At 34.3% G+C, this 20,727-nt stretch overlaps 1 protein-coding gene across 1 annotated transcript in view; it reads left to right on the top strand.

Moving 5' to 3' along the window:
• Positions 1-20,727, top strand: part of LOC145292193 (cilia- and flagella-associated protein 65-like) — a 2,765,874-nt gene that overhangs the window by 2,693,525 nt on the left and 51,622 nt on the right. The window lies entirely within an intron of this gene.

Below are 20,727 nucleotides of genomic sequence, written 5' to 3'. Positions count from 1 at the left end.
AAATGAATAAGATTTAGATGGTCTTCCCTTTTTTACTAGTATAGTTCCTTCAAAAATGAAAAACTTCCAGCGAATTAAAGTATACTAGTGCTAAAGCATTTTTTTTTTAATTTACAGATGACATTTTCAATAAAAATTAACATCAATTTGGTAAAATTCATTTATAAGGAAAAAATAACATTAAAACACACATCAAGGTAGCAATTATGAAATTACTCTAACGTAAGCAAATTCCGGCTATTTCTATATGTGTTGATTTAAAATACTGTGCAATTTAGTCATGTTTACTCAATTTTGATTTTATTAGCTTTTAAAAATAATTATTGGAGCAGAAAGAGTTTTCTTCAAGCTTGTTGTCATGTCATTAATCTTAAAATATTTTTGTTCTTGATATACTATCATATTCTAATCATTCTACTGTTTCGACAAATTTATATACTGTTATTTAGAACATTCGGTTATGTCTTCTAATTGTAATCAACAAAACGCCCCAATGTTTAGCACATTTCCTATTGCTAAATTTATCATGTTCTTCAAAATATTCGCAATATTATTATCCTCTTAAGTTAAAGCATTCTAGCTGAAAATGTCCAAGGAATAATTGAAATGTGTCCACAGTAGAAAATCTGTTATACTAATTTACCCATAATAATTCAAGTAGAAAGAATCTCCAAATAACAAAGAGAAAAGTGTAACTTTATGATGCCTTCAGTTTCCGGAAGTGTAAAAATGTATTCATAGTGCTTTTACTTCCGGTTTTAACGCCGAGACGATTTCAACGATGTAAATATATTTTTAACTATCAGTATTTTTTTTTTTTTAATAGTTATTCATAACGTTTGGACATATTACCCCATCTTCGTTGTTTATTATCAGGATTATTACTCATTCTTATAGATAAAAGGATAACTAAAACAATCTAAAACATAACAGAATTCATATGTAATACACAAAAACATGATTATTGAAATTCCCAATAGACGTATATAAAGAAAACGTACGTACCAAACACTTGATGATCTGGTCCAAAAAAATGTTAAACAGAACTGGTCTGAATGAAGAAAAGAAGCTGGCCGTATGCAGTCTGAAAAACATGACAAACTGAACTGATTTTGACGGAGAAGAGAAACTGACCGCATGTGGTCTGAAAAACATGGCAAAGCGAACTGATATGGATGGAATCAAAAGTTAATGCCTTCATCTGGTTAGCTTTCAAGTATCCAACATTAAAATCAATAACTCTTGTATAAAAACAAAGAATTTGTTTACACTTTATCATCAAAAAGGGTTATTTAAATCAATCATACAACATTCTGAACTACTCAATATATAATACACCCGAATAATCCAAAGATAGTTATTTGAATGCCTCATTTAAATATTTAAAAAAAAGGGGTTCATGATAAATGTTTTGCATTTTTTATTCGTAAAATAATTGTGCTATTAGTTCTTTACGTATGCAATAGTTTTATAGCTATTAACAGTAATTAAAGTGGTTTACTAATAAAAGGTTAAATTACTAAAAGCATTTTTAAAATCAAACGAACATTGGTTGCTAGAAAAAAATATGAAAAAGTCTAAACGGGGAGAATAAGTTTTCCTGAATTACAGTTTCTTCTTATGACCCCTCAAACTTTAGCATCAAGACATGAAATAAAGACGAAACGTTGATAAACATAATACGGTTTGTTTCTTTTTATTTCTCTCTCTCTCTCTCTCTCTCTCTCATATATATATATATATAGAGAGAGAGGGGGAGAGAGAGGGAGAGAGAGAGGGAGGGAAAGAGAGAGAGAGGGGGAGAGAGAGGGGGAGAGAGATGGGGGGGAGAGGGGGAGAGAGAGGGGGAGAGAGATGGGGGAGGGGGGAGGGAGAGGTGTGAGAGGGGGAGAGAGAGAGGGGGGAGAGAGGGGGGGAGAGAGAGGGGTGAGAGGGGGAGAGAGGGGGGAGAGAGAGGGGGAGAGAGAGGGGGAGAGAGAGGGAGAGGGAGAGAGAGGGAGAGGGAGAGAGGGAGGGAGAGGGAGAGGGGGGAGAGGGAGGGGGAGAGGGGGAGAGGGGGGAGGGGGAGAGAGAGGGAGGGAGGGAGGGAGAGAGGGAGGGAGAGAGAGAGGGAGGGAGAGAGGGAGGGAGGGAGGGAGAGAGAGAGGGAGGGAGAGAGGGAGGGAGAGGGAGAGAGAGATACGTACGTATAAGTTTATTTAATTTTAAGTAAACAATTTACTTGAAATTTGTTGCTCTTTATTGACCTAGTTAAATTCATTGGATTTTATCTTTGGATCCTTTTAACCTGAATATATATTTATATGCGTGGTTAGGTCTTATAAGGTGACTTTAATTACCTTAGTGAATAACAAGTAAAGTTTGAGGAAAAATCATTTTCATCACCTGATTCTGCACTAATCCCTGAAGTGTGAATGTTTGTGGGGTTTTTTGGGGTTTTTTTTTTTTTTTAATTTTTCATTTATCTTTCATCTCTTTTCATGGAAAAAAATTTATCGGGATTTTATTTAATCGTAAATCACACATTTTGAATTGAAGAAACTGAAGTGCGACAAAATTTTAGAACCACACAAGGGGATAAAGTTAAAGTTTAATGAGCCGAGTTCTGATTGACATACTAATAGTGTTGCAAAAACATTAACATTGGAGTTCCTTGCAGCACTTGCTAAAATAGCCACTTGTGTTCAATCATATATAAATGTTACTACTTTCACTCATACTGTCGGGAATGGCTTGTATCCATATCTACACTCAGTTATGACGTAATTACTCAGGTGAACCTAACTCAAGCCTTAGTAGGGAAACTCAAGAGTGTTTTGATTTTCTACAATGGAATATATTGGTCTGATTAGCAAAGATTGTTGTTTTAGGCAAAATTTATCACTTTGTTCTACATGAAAATGCAATTTTTTTTATTTACAATATTTTTATGTTTCAGATTTTTATAGATCAGAAGTGATCATTGGCTGACAAATGTTTCCTAATTAAATCTTGTATAAAATTTAATATGCGAATTAGGAATTGATAATTGGTGACTTCCATGTAAAAAAAGAAAAAAGAAAAGAAAAAGCAAGTCTTTGATTAGCATCGCATCACATTTCTAAAGCCACCAATTTTATGAAGGTGAAATTGTGGAGATAGTAACCGTGTCTTGTGAACTTTCATATGGAATTTCTTGATACTGTAGTTTCTTTCAAGAGATCATTGTAAATTAATACTGATGTACTGAATCTGATCCCAAGTGACAGCTAATTACGGTCATTTTATAGTAATCTCATTTGAGCATGGTAAATATTAATAGATATTATTCAACACGGAATAGTTGTCAAATTCTCAATAAAATTGTTAAATAATTAGCCAGCAGTCTTGTGACAATCTTTATTCATGCAAACTCATCTGTACGCACTAATAATAGTGATCGCCTTACTAAATAATATAAGTGCTTTATATTTGGTAGTTGTTCAAGCAAAGCTATTTATACTAGATAAATAATACGTTAAATGTTGTATTGTTACCACAACGGGACTGGTGCATCTATCGCTCATCTCTCCCTGTTAGATAGGGTTCAAAGAAGAGTCTCAAATCTAAAAGATTCTGCTTTTTCAACTAAGCTCCAACCCCTGTCCGACCGCTGTAATGTTGCATCCCTGTGCCTGTTTTACAAGTATTTTACTGAAATGTACTCTTATGAACTCATTGCACTTGTGCTCTCTCGATGTACATATCTCCAACAAACCTGCTAAGCAACAAAATCACACCTCTTCACTGTTGAGACACCTACCCTAAATGCCAGAAAGCCTTCTACTCTAAAAGTTTCTTCGAACATCTAGACTTTAGAATTACCTTCCTGTTAGTTGCTTTCTTGACTGTACTGATACAGAAGTTTAAATGTAATGTAAACTAACATCTTATTCATCTTCCCTAAGAATGGTCTTAAATCGTAGCCTTTTACGTCCAAATGGCGATGTACCTTGTTTGGGGTGAACGTGCTTTATATTTGTTAGTTATCATACTAAGCTACTTATACTAAATAAATGTTTTTTTTTTTTGTGTGTGTGTGTGTGTTTTATACAGTGATATAGCATCTATTACTGTAGGTTGGTGCATTTAACCATGCTTGAAAGTAAAAGAATCAATTAAGTTACTTAAATTACATATGAGTATGACTGAAGTTATATAGTCATCTTTATTAGAGGAGGTGATTTGGTTTTCTCACATTCGTCCCCCCCCCTACCACCACTGTTTTTAACAGTTATAGGTAAGAAAATAACTAAGACACAAATTTGCAATGATCCATCATAAACAACAAGTTTCACTGCAAGTTGTAACATTATTTCACCCATAGCTGGAGATTAACGTAGAAAAGGAAACATGTGGATATAATCAAGCAAAATGAATGATTTTGAATTCAATCTTTTTTTTTTTTTTTTTTTTTATTTAACTGACTTTGTAAACTCACTTTTTCATCATTCAAATAATTTAAGTCGAGCATCATGGCTGATATAGTGGCTCACATTTTTAATATTAAAGCAATTTCTTACATGAAGAGTTGAGGTGAGTCATTATCCAATAATAATTTAACTATCGATTACTAAGAAATATCCATGAAATAAAAAAAAGCAATCACATATTCTCAGGAAGTGATTAGATTTTGTTTGTTCTAGATAAATTTTATTTTATGGGATTCTCTTTGAGACTGCCACATCAATGTTGGTATTATAGACTTTTAAATTGTGAGCTTAAACCTACTGATCTGAAATAATGAGCAGAAATGAAACGTTATTTGTTAGAAATAGAAAGGAAAAAAGAAAAAATGACAAAGTAAAAATGAGCAAGTACAAAAAAGTTCCGAATAGCTTTAATCTCCATTATTTTTCTTTTTTGTATCATAAGAATGTCACATACCATTTTTTCTTCATTCTTACGATTTGAATGCACATTTTGGTCGTTATCCTGGCAGTATCGTCCCACCCAATGCATTCAACCGTTGGCCTGTCAGATCATCGATTGAATCGCGGTAAGAAAGTTGAGAGGAAAAGATTTAATTTCTATCAATCCAATAATCCGAGCCAAGTTTTTGACAAGCTTTTTACCAATGCACAGTTAACTTAAAAATCTTCAATGCTATAAATATAAAGCGAAGAAAATATCAATAAAATAAAAATGAAACTGTTAGAACCTGGAGAAAATCAATCTTTAAAAAAGAATCACTTACGGTGGTCACATTATGTATTATATGATCCATATATGAACCGTGAAATAGCAGAAATTCTATTTGTTTGCACCTATATATTATATTACAGTGCACATAACACAAGGCGACCGATGTTCAGAGAAATAACATGTTTTATTTGATATACACGAATAACTTGTATTTCAGCTTTAATATAAACAATTATATATTACATGAAGAAATTTTTTTAATTAAAATTACTTGAATATCATCATAGATAAAATAATTTCATTTCTAAACAACTAATTAAAATTGTGATATTAGTAACTCAAAAAGCCTGATTTGGAATCCTTCAGACAACGTCAGACGCCACTTAAAATCTTTTCTCTGTCTCTCTGCTGGAAAGTGCAAAAGTAAGGCAACTGAATAGGTCAAAACAAGAATTCAAGTACGTTTATACACTGAAATTCTATCCTCACTGTTCACAATAGTTCACTTTAACGTGTGCACTGTCATTGTGCAAAAGTGGGAAGCGTTCCCTTGATTAAGCCACCACAAGTCAGATATAGACAGGCAAATATTTATAGAAGCTAGAAATCATTTTAAGAATGAAATAGCCGCAGTCAAGAGGAGGCATACAGAAATCACTAGAAAAAGGATTGAGTCACAGAAATTAGGAACTCGTAATTTGCCGAAAATTTAAAATAACATGGTGAATAATAGGCAATCAACAATTTTTCCATCATGAGGTCGCTTGGACGACAATTGATAAGGTTCAGCTGCCTATTCAGCAGATTGCCGGCAATCTTAGACCCCACAAACCAATGTCTCCAAAATTTCCATTTACAGACAGAAGCCGCATTTGATGATCTGATCACACTTTCCCATATTCATTATATCGTAGAAAAGAAATGGCGTGTGAATCTGATCTTATCTCTTCTATACTAATGAAGAACTGCTAGCGCCCGTTTTAAAAACTTTACAACAAATAGCTAGCCGAATCTTGCTTCGTTAGCTGAAAAATTGCCTCTGTATTCAAGAATTCTGGTGAAAGAACTGACCCACTCAATTATCGGCACATCAGTCTCCTTCTCTTTGCCAGAACATTAAAAAAAATCTAGTGCTAGTTTAAAACTTTATAACTGCTAAACTTCTTTCTGACTGCAAGTATGGATTTAGACAAACCTATTTTACTATGGCTATCATAACGACCATCTTCGAACAGGCATACTAGGGTGATAATACTTGATGTATCAAAAGCTTTTGATAAGATCTGGCATAATAAAATATATTCATATTTTACCCCGGGATTACCTGGTAGACTTACTTTCTTTTTGTTTTTTTTTATATGAATTATGTGTTGTTGGCATCATGCTTCTTTATATAACTATTTTATTGCTAGGGGAAGGCAACGGCCTTAAAATACGTTTTAATATACTTTAATTCATGTAAATTTTGTATTTATTATTACAGAGCTAATTGTCTATTTTATATATATATATGCATATATATATAGGGTGTCCCAATAAAATGCATACACTTTAAATGACTATAAAATCAACATTTAAAACCAAGAAAAAGGTTTCATACATCAAAATACTATGAACAAATATAGAAACTAGCTATCGAAAGTGTTCAAATTGTTGGCCATTGTGGTCCATGAACAACTAACAACGTTCACTGACTGAATCGAAAACGTTTGTAATCAATCCAATTAGTATGTTGACATATCTTTCAATCGTTGATTTTAACTCATTCATTGTAGCTCGTTTTGTGGTGTGAACACTGTGTTTAACATGTTCCCATCACCCACTCGCCCCAAAATCTTGTCATCATGAACAGTACTTGATACTTCTTTTAAGTTAACCCACTTATAACTATGAATGAATTTGCACATGCACACAAGTAATAGAAATATGTCCGCAAGTTGAAGTGAACAGTTTATATTTCAACTTGCTGACATTTCTGTACGCGTTATTCACCTATCCAAAAAAAGATTTTACTTGTTATAAACCAACCTTTGTATGTGATTACTATTTCCTGTCAATCTCAGTGTTATGTGATCAGTAGTTTAAGAGTTTATCAGTTAAATATTTACGGACACACATACATTTGTCTAATTTATATATATTGGAAAATATTTTGGGGTGTAATTGTTACAAGAACAAGTCGCCTGTTCTTGTGAGTAAATATGAGATAGGATAGCCGAGGATTCAAACCTGTGAAGTAAGGATTGGAATTGAGAATTCCGATCATAAGTTAAAATAAATAATACAGAATGTTATTGAAAATGGAATGTAGAATTACCATTGTTTAGTTCACATGAAATAGTTAGATATCTGTTTATTGAAAAAGGAATTTAATGATGTAATTTTGTTTCTGTTAAAGAAATGAAATTAAAATAAGGAATTTAAAAACAAACAATGGAAAATGTTTGTAAAGTGGGTTAACCAAAAATTAGGTTAGAGAGTCGACTTTGTAGATACGTGAGGAAATGCATGTCGGGCCACGGGATCGAAATGCACGTGTTTAGTCATGCAATAACGTCATGAGTTCTTCCGAAGGTCACAGGAATTACAAGTACTAGGATATCCGGGTTCTGATTTACTCTGGAATTTCATCATAGCTCGGAGCACGTTTATTTTTTCTTTCTCCATACTCGACATACCCACCGTGGTGATAATCGATATTTAGTCAACATCGATTACCTCTCTTCCAAACATTACATGGAGTATTTCAATATTTTTCTTGATTAATGTTTTAATTTTTTTTTTAATAAAAAGTCCTTAAATTTTTTGTAAAATATAAATTTTTTTTGTTTTTTAATTGTTTATTTCGAGCATTATAGTTTACCCACAAGTATCGCCCGGAAATCTATTCACTCTCATCTAATCAGCTGATAAAACAAAAATAATTATTGAAATAACTTGGAATTCTTTTTAAATTGAGTAATTTGTATAATTTATTTGTTGACTCTAGACCCAAAACTGAAGAGAGAGTGCTCAAAACAACGAGATATTATAAAAATGAGACCACTGAATGGTTCAAAACAGCACTGAAAGCACATGTTCCCATGCGGAAATTTTATAGCAAGCCCCCACTCTCCCCAGTGGTTTACTTCTACTTGCGCAACTGCCATTGCTCAAAGACAACATGCATACCGCAGATTTAACCGACATAAGTCGGGTTCAAACAGACATAAGTATATAAAAGCTAGAAGTAACGTTAAGAAAGAAATAGCAACAGCTAAAAGAGAATTTACTGAAACCACTAAAAAACGCATCGAAGCACAAAAATTAGGAACTCGTGACTTCTGGAAAATCTACAACAGTGTAGTAAATAATGGGCAATCAGCAATTCCGCCACTAACAAACAATCACGAGGTTGTTTGCTCAGCAACCGACAAGGCTAATATGCTTGCCAGTTGGTTTGCCTCAAACTCCACACTGGACTCTTCCAACCACCTCCTGCCTGACTTTCCTTTGAGGTCACGCTAGACGATCTACAAATCACCCCTGCTCAGCAGGTGCATGCTATCATAAAAAAAACCTTGACACTTCAAAAGCATGTGGACCTGATCTCATCCCAGCTGTGCTATTAAAAAAGTGCTTTGCTGAAGTAGCTCCAGTTCTCTCCAAACTCTACAACAAATGCCTTAATGAATCTTGCTTTCCAGACTGTTGGAAAACTGCTTCAGTGGTACCAGTATTCAAGAATTCTGGCGAAAGAACAGACCCATCAAATTATCGCGCCATTAGCCTTCTCCCACTTTTCGCCAAAATATTTGAGACCATAATTAACCATGCTCTAGTCCATCACCTTACAGATGCTAAACTTCTGACTGAAAAACAATATGGATTTAGACAAGCCCGTTCCACAGCAAACATCCTCACTGTAATCTCTGAACGTATATACCATTCACTGGGCAGAGCGGTAGCTCTAGATATATCTAAGGTTTTTGACAGGGTATGGCATGAGGGTCTCCTCAGGAAAATTAGATCATACGGTATCACTGGTAGAATACTTAACATAATTAAATCCTTCTTAGATAAGAGAAAAATCCAGGTTGTACATCTAAACAATGATATAAATGCGGGAGTGCCTCAGGGGTCTATCCTTGGGCCTCTATTGTTCCTGATATTCATAAATGACATCCCCGACAAAATTGCCTCTGAGATGGGTATATATGCTGATGACACCACACTCTATAACAGGCATGACAGGAAAACAAATGAACACATATCTAAAGAAATGGCAAAAACACTAGAGGATGACCTCCAATCTGTAGTGGAATGGGGACAAAAATGGATGGTCACATTCAATGCTGCCAAGGCTAAACTGGTTTCCTTCAATAATTACAAGAAACCTTCTCTGCCACCAATAGCAATGGCCAGTGACTCTTTATCTGAGAGTACATCTTTCAAACTGCTTGGCCTAACGTTCATAGGAAACACGAGTTGGAACAATTACATCGAAAGCATTCCCAGGGCCGCTGCAAAGAAGGTAGGCTCTCTCTACCGTGCTAGAAAACTACTAATACCCGAAAGTATCCTGTATCTCTATAAGTCCACCTTTCGCCCATGTATGGAGTATTACTGTCCCATTTGGGCTGGTGCATCTGCTACTAGTCTCTCGCTCCTAGACAAGGTTCAAAAGAGAGTCGCCAATCTGATAGGCCCTGAACTGGCATCTAAGCTTCAGCCTCTGTCCCATCGATGAAATGTTGCATTCCTCTACAAGTATTTTAATGGTGAATGCTCTGACGAACTGCAGACACTTGTACCCCCATGACGTAGACACTCTCGACAAACCCGACAGGCAGCTAAATCCCACCCCAACACAGTAGAGATCCCTAGATGTAAAAGATCTTTCTACTCCAGTAGTTTCTTCCCTAGAACCGCTAGACTCTGGAATTCCATTCCAGGTCCCTGCTTCCCCAACTGTACTGACATGCAGAAGTTCAAGTGTAACGTGAACCGACATCTTGCTGCCCAAATCCCAACATAGTACCCCAGTAGTTGTTGCCCCTGATAGTAGCCCCCTACACCAAAGTGGCTATGTGCCTTGTTTGGGGTGAAAATGTAATAAATAAAAAAATTATCCTCATCTTCTAATTGTTGTTTCATGACGTTTCGGCCAATTATTCCTCCGACCTTCATCAGGTGGTTAACCGAGATGGGATAGGAATGTTGAATTCTCCAACTACATCCACAGCAAGTACTGCCTCCCATAGTTGTTGTCGCCTCACCACCTTCGGGGCCCATGGCGCAGTGGATAGAGATGCGTAATATCTATGATTCCAGATGAGCATTGTCTGAAGGTAGCAGTTTCAATCCCACTCAAAGCCGGTCAGAGGATTAGTTGGCCAAACCATGGTGACACGACAACTATGGAAGGCAGTAATTGCTGTGGATGTAGTTAGTGGCTTCAACATTCCTATCCCATTAAAGGTCGGAGGAATAATTGGCCGAAACATCATGAAACAACTAGAAGATGGGGATAATAATCCACAAATGATTAAATAAAAAGTTTTATTGTATATACAAGTAAAATTTTAAAAAGTAAACACTCCTAATCAACAACATCTAGTTTAAAATTGTTTTAAAAATGTTCATAACATTAATTCATTATACATATGTTAGTTTGACATTAATTTGTGTCTTAGAAAATTAAAAAACTGGTTTTTAAAAAATGATATTTAATTTTTCAAAAGTACCACAATGTAATGAAAAATCTTTGATATAATTTTTTTTCAATTTGTCTTCATTTTTGTTTTTGTTTTTCAATTTATTTCAAGTGAAGTGTATTCTCTTCCCATAAAGAGAGATATCAATATTGCATGATGAAAATCTGTGCATATTTAATTTATATTTCAAAGTATTTGTGCTTCAACGAAATTTATTCTCGTTATCAGAAAATTTAAAAGCTTTTCCCCCCAGATTTGCTAAAAATCAATTAAATGTGTCGGCACAATGACTTGTGCTTCTAGTAGTTTTTATCACCGATTATAAATAAACTTGATTTCATGTCCAAAATCTTAATATTGGAATTGTTATCATCCTTCTCTTTGAAGTATTTTTTCTATCTTTATCCCTATTTTATTAACCGTGACATTGCGCACGACAAAGATTATTAGAACATAAATCAGGCAAATATTTTATATCTTATTTCTGTTCCTGCTAAAAGAGAGATGTTGACATGTTTTTGTGTTTTGAATATAAACCATCTGTTAGATGTGCCATTTCCCGTATGTGAAGTGACGGCTCACGTGCAGACAAAGTGATATGCCATTGGTATTATGTACTTCCTTCCCACTGCAGGAGGATGTGACACGAGGTCGGCCAGCGCCCCTAAAGAGGCATTCTGACTATCAAAAATTGCCTGGACATCTCCCTATAGGGGCGTTTCAGGCAGTAAGCAATAAACTTACTCGACTCGAAAGGCAAGACCTGAAAGGGTGGACCTCCTAAGACTACACACGACATTTCAACCATTCCTCAGTCAACAGAGACAAGGTTATTTCAGAAATGGTCTATACTCTTTTCAATATACAACCGCTATGATGTTCTTTAATTTAACATGAGTTATCTCCATTTTATTTTAGGTGATTATTTTTTAAATATTCTATATTCATAATCGGTTAAGCTGAATTAAATTTTATAAATGAATTGTAGTGAAGTGCTTTATTATATTACCAATAACAGGGCAGAACAATAAACAAAAATTAGCTAGTCACAAACAAAGTTTTATTTACAAGCGTTAATGTTATTTGCGTCTGACTTTGAAAATCTGACGATATATAAATGTTAGGGGATGAGGTTATGCCATTAGTTAATTCAACCACGTCATTACAAAATATAAAAGCTGAGATACGAGCACTTTTTAGCAGGATTGCTACGTAATAATAGAGAGCATTTTTCCCATTGTTTTTTTTTTCATCTGCATATAAGAGACGTGTACATTTTTTGTGTATTGTTGTCTACTGTAAATCAACGTGTTTTATTTCTATGTGAGGCTTTTAATTCTTTATAATCACCTTATGCGAGAACGAATAAAAACCGATACTCTTATACACGCATATACAGTAGAAACCCGGGATACGGCATTAAAAATTAGTAACAAAATACAGCACAGTATATAATAAGCACGTATATAATCAAATAACATAAATAACCCGGTAAGGCGGAGCAAATACCGTAACTAGGTGCTGGAAAAACATATTCCACATCGTAATCTGAAAAACCGTATCGTAGGGTCAATAATACGGTATTACTATCTATAATATGCACACATATACATAAAGAGGTTACAGTGTGGTCAAAGGTACAGATTCTGTAGTTGATGTACTGGGTTCGAATTCTAGCTTTTGCATAAGATTTACTAATACTATTTTCTTCATCTGACTGATTGCAGAATGGTAATTATTATCCCAGAAAAAAAAAAAAAAACGGTAAAACTGGTAGCAGAAACAGTAGAAAGTGAGTGAGTGAAAATTACAGTCATCTCTAAGTAAGGTTGTTTTCAGAGTCAGCTAACTGAGAAAATATAATTGTGAATGCAGAAGAAAGTAATGCAAATTTTCTGGAAACACACATTAATAAGTGCTGTAAGTGGTTATGTAACGAAGTGATGTATTCTTACTGTAACAAAGCGTCGACGAACGAGAAAAGCAGCAGCAGCCGCATTTTAAGCACATATGCAAATTGGCAAGTGTGCACGCACTGACGTCACGGTAAGAACGAGGGAAAAGGAAAATAAAAAATACACCACGTAGTCAAGAAGAGAGCCAAAGTGTATGTTGAGGGAGATGGGCGTGTGAAAACGAAGACAAGAATCCTCTGGTTATGGGTGATGAGAGAGAAAAACTTTTGAAAAGCTCATGTGATATGGCAGAGCGTTGTAAAACATGTTTGTGCAAAAACATTTTTGAAGGATAATGAAATGTGCTATTGTTGGAAGAATCACGAATAAATGAATTTCATTTGCACTTGCAGAGTCGAATTTTTCTGTTTGTTATTTGGCAATGACGTCTTAGATGACGTGCGGATCCGAGTGGTTGAAATTTAATGACACGGTTAAATTGTAACAGCCACATTAGTTATTTGCAAAGATTAACATATGAAATGGTCGGTTATATATCTATAATGTACGAAAGCATACAAGAAACGACGTTATATATATATATATATATATATATATATATATATATATATATATATATATCACGTCGTTTCTTCTATGCTTAATAGGGGTCAAAGTAAAAAAAAAAAATGATCGCTTTTTTATTTATTTATTTTTTTTGCTCAACATACACCTCCAAACACCCGTGCAACGCCAAGCTGAAATGCTAGTATATATATATATATATATATATATATATATATATATATATATATATATATATAACGTCGTTTCTTGTATGCTTTCGTACATTATAGATATATAATCGACCATTTCATATGTTAATCTTTGCAAATAACTAATGTGGCCGTTACAATTTAACCGTGTCATTAAATTTCAACCACTCAGATCCGCACGTCATCTAAGACGGCATTGCCAAATTTCTGGCCGAAAACCGATCACATCGATTTTCCCAAATCTCAGTACCCTGTATATCAAATTTCGAGTATGTAGACTAAAAATTGACAGAGTTATTGCGTAGAGAAATGTACAGAGACAGACAGACACGTTCACTTTTATATATATGTATGCATATATATATATATATATATATATATATATATAAGTGAAACTGTGTGTGTCTACATTTCCCTAACAAGCTACTCTTAATTTTTAGTCTACAGACTCGAGATTTGACATATGGGGTATTGAGATGTAGTAAAATCTTTTTAATCGGTTTGCAACCAGAAATTTGGTGGTCAAGAGTCAAAGTTCAAAGATTTGACCTTTGAAAACTCTACCAAACTCCTCCGACAATTTTTAATTATTTTAAAAAAGTTTGATCGATGTAAAAATAACCTACATCTAAAATTTTAATTTGATTTGAGCCCAAAACAAATGTTAAGGGATCCAAATTGTGGTCAAAGTGAAAAAAGAAATTGACTTTTGTGGTCTACCAAATTACTTAGCCAATTTTTTGCTCTAAACATTTGCAATCTTACATAAAGGGTATTCAGACATGCAGCAAGCTTTTTTATCATTTTTTGGGTGAAAATTTGGCTACCAAGATATCAAAGTTGAAAGAGTTGACCTTTGCAGAATACCAAACCTCTCCAACTATTTTGGATCTAAATAATCGAAATTTTAGATGTAAGTTATCTGGACATGAATCAAACATTTTAATATATATATATATATATATATATGCACATAAAGTTATGAACAGTACATAGGGCCCGAGAAAAATCGGGCTGAACTGCTAGTATATATAAAGAAAATGCAACCATAAACTTGCAATTGCAATCAGCAAGTGAATACAGTGAATTGCTTTTCAAATATGCTACTGACAAGTGTGCAAAAGAAAATAAGCACACCATTCCTAATCAGATTTTACTCACTTGGTTTAGACGCAAGGTTAAATTGGTTGCAGCAAAATGTGATTTAAAGAGTAAAAGATTTCATTAAACCCCGAGAAAGTTGGCAATCTGTGGGCGAGACGAGAAATCTATGGAGGAGCTTGATTTATCACATTTCATGGACAACCAATAGTATCGATGCACAGGTTTGAGTATATAAAGTTACCTACAGTTTGTGCACTTTTTTTGTACGCAAGAAACTTATTTCTCAAAAAATAAAAACAAACCAAGATCATATACTTTTTATAAAAGACACAAACTTTATCTTTTGTGATTTCCCGCAAACACAAAAAAATGGAATCGTCAATATTAATGGAGAAAGAGGGTATTGTGAATATTTTTTTCCTTAGTTTTTTTTTTTTATTGAGAATAACGGAATCCCCCCGTTGCACCTTTCACAGATAATCCGAACATAAATGCATTTGGGGGGGGGGCTTTTTTTTTGTTTTTTTGATCAGGAAAAAATACAATATGCAAATATATTGCTTCATACTTTATGGATTTATAGAATTACTTATATGTCTATATGCAGATCTACATTCATCCATGTTATATATATATATATATATATATATATATATATATATATATGTGTGTGTGTGCTAGCAAGGAAACTACGTTGTCCAGGATTGTATGAGGCTCAACAAATATTCAACCCTCCCATTCATTTATTTTCATCGAAATCTGTGAAATCGCCTAGTTTACAATCAAATCGATTGATTCATTGTATTTTTGTATAGTGGCTTAAATTAAATTTTCAAATACAAAAGTCAAGTATCATGGTTAAATTGTGCTCTAAATAGAAACATTCATTTCGAACGTGCTCCTGTCTTCTAAAAGAATTTACAGTTGATTTTATAGGCTGACCTTTTTTGCTTGTGTGGCGATAAAACTTCAAACGTGCTTATGATGTAAGGATATGTTAACCTTCATCAAAATCGAATTTTCTTCGATTATCAGTTTTTGATACTTATCGAAAGCATTCTGATACAAAACCTTCGTAAAGAACATCCTCAGACAAATCAAATTTGTGTGAAAATTGAAAATATCAGCCCAGCAGTTTTTGAATTCATAAGGAGCGAACTCACAAAGTTGCTTTCATTTATATATATATATTATACACACACACTCCTTTATGGGTGAAGAATTCTGGTTGAGGAAATAATGATTTCTATTTTAAAGTTAAAGATTCTATCGTAAGTTTCGATTGTCACAGAAGATGTGTGAACTTCCATCTTGAATTTGAAGCTTCAATACGACGGTTGTGTGTTATTTAGATTTTTTAGTTTTCAATTAACATCACAAACGCCATATTGAAGCTGCTCTTATCGCCGATTCCAACAAGATTAAGTAAAGAATGGGAAATTTTCAGAGAATCCTTATTTTGACAACAGCTAAAAGTCATCCGTTTCTTTTTTGTAACTCCTTTTATTATCTTAATTCGCCATTATTTTCTCCCAACAATTTACATTCCTTCCTTTTCTCAATTTCCTTCATTGACAAATCTAGTTATGTACCATGATTTATATTCTTTGCATTTATTCAATCAGTTTAACTTTTAAATTACTTGTTTTTTTCCAACCTCAGTGATGACTTCTTTATTAATGATTTACCACATCCTTTTTCCTACTCTCCTATAACTCCGCTCCGTTTCCCCTCCTTCCTAGTAATCATTTTTTTTAATAAATAAGCATCAAATTCCTCATTTGCTTTACTCATGACGAAGCTTAAATCAAATAGATATGCGAAATATTAGTCAATAATAAGTTTTTGTTATTTTGGCTTTTATACGTTGGGATTCATTCTTTTAATGCAGAGCTCATACATTGAATTAGGTTTCATATAGCTACGGGCAAGCATTTTTCGACAAGATATCCTATCACACTTGTGTTAACTAAGAGCATTTTTATTGGATTCTTATATACATGCCTCCCCAGAAGGGAAAAGTTGGGTCAGTTTTTAATTTGAGGAAAATTCATCTTCTCAAAAAGGATACTCTGGATGGAGACAAAAATAATTGTTGCAGGATTTTTCTTTCACTGATCGAGGATAGAACTAATATTACACTTCGCACCTAACCAAATCGCTAAGGAGTTTTAATTTTAAAGAATGGCATTTTCGTTGGTCTAACATGTTTAAGTTTAAAATAGAATTTTCCTCATTAAATATGCAGATAAAGTTATTTGAATCTCTATGATAAAATGCAAAAAGCGAAATAGTAATTTTTTAGTATTGAAAGTTTCTATTTATTGAAAATAAAATGTTAAAGAATGGCAATCAATATCAGTGGGGAATTAAGACTACTGGATCAAAAATGATAATTTTCTAAATTATCTTTTCTTTGGAGAATTATGTTTTTGGTGATAACGAAATAAAGTCTAAGATGTGATACAGAAACCCCTGAAAAGCATCAGCTATCATGAGTGGAAAGCTAAGGCAACTGAACTACAAAACACAAGGTCAAACATGCTGCATTCCTAGTAGATAAACCAAGAAATAATCACAAAAGATAATGGGCAGCTGAGAAAGACAAACCTTTCAGTTGACTAACCTTCACCTTTAAGTCATAGGTGAAATGAACAGGCCATTGTTCGCCATATCAGTTCTGGTAAAAGACAATGTTCTTTTAAAACTTGTCTTGTCTCTTACATATCTTGAACCATAAATATGTTCCGTCTCTCTGGCTATGTAATTCCAAACAAGCTTTTATATGAAGGTCGAACAATATTTTACAAGTAAAATTTCATACCAAATCTGATATCGTGGGGGATACTTTAAAACAAGATATCTATAATTACCAAAAACAAGGTTCTACATTTTCATGAATATTGTAAATTATAAGAATTAAAAAAATAAAAACTCTAATATTGAATTTAGAAATGAAGCAGGAGTACATGAGATTTTCATATATTTTGTGGATGTGCATGCTAGGGTATATATATATATATATATATATAGTATTTATACAGGTAAGGAATGTATTTTTAATAAAATGGATAGCTTATCAAATAATCATGCAAAAACTAGATCCAATATCCAAAACGTGTTTGTTTTTTGGGGTTTTTTGTTTTTTAGGAAGGCAGTATTTGATCAACACTGCTGGGGTGCCCTGATATAAGATATTGTTTTGTAACAGTTTTTTTAATGGTAAACAACTGATGATCCCTACATTAATATTAGAATTAAAGTTTTGAAAATAAACTCATGCAGCGATTACAAGAAATAAATTAACTTATAAGCAAAGAAGTTTTCTACAAAGGATTTGAGATTAAATTTTTTGGATGGTTTTAAAAATTTGAACAACTTCCAAGACTATATTACAGAGAGCATTCCGAAAGTAATATTTACTTTTTTATTCTGCCCTAATGGATCAGAAATGATTGCAAACTGCATTGTTATGATGATTGAACTTATGCATTCATGACTTGAAAGTTTAATCTGTTGCAGATATCGATGGTGTGAGACTAAGAAAGCAACCCCTATCATGGACGCATGTCAAATACAGAGACAAATCATTAAATTCCTGCCAAAAAGGTGATTATGTAGAAAAATAAATTTTGGAGCACAAAAAGTTTGTTTTAATGGTATCACTCCCGTCTTTGTAGCTCTTTAATCTTTTGAGTTAAAAAAAATAGGATTTACTTTTGGAACTACCCTCATCATGTATCCACATAAAGTGTTATGAGAAATGCTATGAGATTAAGAAAGTTCTTTGAATTTTTACCTTTTAAATTAAGCTGAAGATATATTGGCTCAAATACAAACTTATTGATTGAAATAAACCCCATAAGAATCAACACACTTTTGCCAACACATTCTTGTGACGATGAAGTTGCTGAGGGTGTTTTTGATATTGCTTAAGTTTTTGAAACATTTCTCATGCAGAAAGTTATCGAGATGCTTGAAAAAGTGGTAATCAGTAGGTGAGAGGTCTGGTGAGTATGGCAGAGGAGGCTGAGTTTTGTAGGCCAATTCGTTCAACTTCTGTAGAGTTGGTTTAGCAATGTGCGATTGGGCGTTGTTGTGGAGGAAAATTGAACCTTTTCTGTTGACTAATGCTGAGTATTGTTGTCAAAGTTTCTGTTGCAGGGTATCCACTTCTTGACAGTACTTTGCCACCGTAATGGTTTCGCATGCTTTCAAAAACTGTAATGGATGAGACCACCAAACAGTCAGCATGATCTTCTTTTGGTACAACTCTGGCTTTGGGAAGTATCATGGAACTTTATCGAAGTCTATCGTTAATTGTAGGTATAGAACGCTTCATACCCTCAAAAAAATTCTAGCAAAAATTTAACAGCCAACTGTGATTGTCCCCAGAATGTGCTGCTGCCATTGCGCATAGAAATCACTTTTTCCATGGCTTCCAACATAATAGATGTACTGAAACTAAAGCCGCTTTCAAGACTGCCAGCAACCACTATAAAAGAGTAATAAAGAACAGTTATATGCTCAGTCTGTTAAGTCCAAAGTAGCTGAGCAGCTGCTTGGTTCCTACCAGTTTTGGCAAATAGCAAACAGGGTCCTGAACAGAAGCACATGATCTATCCCAACTTTCTTCAATAGACCTGAGTTAATCTCATCAGCATTAGACAAAGCTAAACTTTTTGCCAAGAACTTTGCAGCTAATTCTACCCTATAGGACAAGGCTGTTAATGCCCCATATTTCCTCCTGTATCAGAAAACATATACAAATATCTGTGTGATGTTACCAAGCTAATCAAAAACCTTGATTCCAGTAAAGCAACTGGCCCTGATGGCATTCCAATTAATGTTGAAAAAGCTTCAACCAGAACTAGCTCCCATAATTTACAAAGCTGTTTAAGCATTGTCTTAAAGAGAATTGCTTCTCCCTCTCAGGTGATCGCTCATCTCCCTCTCATTACAGACAAATAAATCTACTATGCATTATGAATAAATTGCTGGAATTTGGGTTAAATAGAGAAGTAATCCACCACCTCAGCAAAAATAACTTTTGGTGACATGCAATATGGTTTCCGTTCTTCTAGATCTACAGCAAATGTGCTAACGGTTATATCGCATAGGATTAGCGAATCTCTCGACAGGCTTCCTTCTAGGGCAATTGCTCTTGACATATCAAAGGCCTTTGATAGAGTATGGCATAAAAGCCTACTTCACAAGATTTCCAGCTACGGTGTAGTCTCTGATAGGTTCATAAGAGTAGTGGTTGATGGGCAGAAATCAGAAGCCCACAGTATTAATGCTGGAGTCCCTCAAGGGCCTATCCTGGGCCTAACTCTCTTCCTGATCTACATCAATGATGTCCAAAATCACATCCTAAAATCAGTTGTAGACATTTATGCTGACAACACTACCATCTATGGCAACACATCAAAGGCCATAAATAACTAAGTTCTCTCTGATTCTCTCTCCTCTGATCTTGAGCACATGGTATAATGGGGAAAGAGGTGGCTAGTTACTTTTAATGCATCTAAAACTAAGCTATTTTTACATCGTGAACATTCCGATCATCTGGCATCAATTGAAATGAATGGCTCTCGTCTTGGGGAGGCTCCATGTTTTGACAAGCTTCTGGGCTTGAACTTTACTCCTGATTTGAAATGGAACATGTACATCAAATCTATTGCCAAGGTCATTGGAAAAATGGTGGGATCCTTCTACAGCTCCATTAAATATCTCGCTGCTTATGCGATTATCTATCTATATAAAAGTCAAGTACGTCCAAGGATGGAGTACTGTTGCCACATCTGGGCAGGAGCTGCTAGAAAGACTTATCCTGCCTTGACAGGGTTCAAAATAGACTTCGTATCCTAGTAGGGATGCCCTTTTCTGTTCTCTTCAACCTTTTTCCCCCACAGAAGAGACGTTGCAAGCCTGTCTTTGCTTTATCATTATTTTCATGGCAAGTGCTCGACTGAGCTTCAATCCATGGTCCTCCTTTGCTAAACTTTCGTGAAAAATACTCATCTAGCTGAAACCACCATTAATAAATTCCCCACTATTTATCTGTGCTTAAACCTAAATGTGGCTTCTATG

Source organism: Euprymna scolopes, chromosome 13 (assembly GCF_053919585.1).
Source record: "Euprymna scolopes isolate OS-2025 chromosome 13, ASM5391958v1, whole genome shotgun sequence".
NCBI classification, from domain to species: Eukaryota; Metazoa; Mollusca; class Cephalopoda; order Sepiida; family Sepiolidae; genus Euprymna; species Euprymna scolopes.
This window is presented reverse-complemented; position numbering and strand designations above follow the sequence as displayed.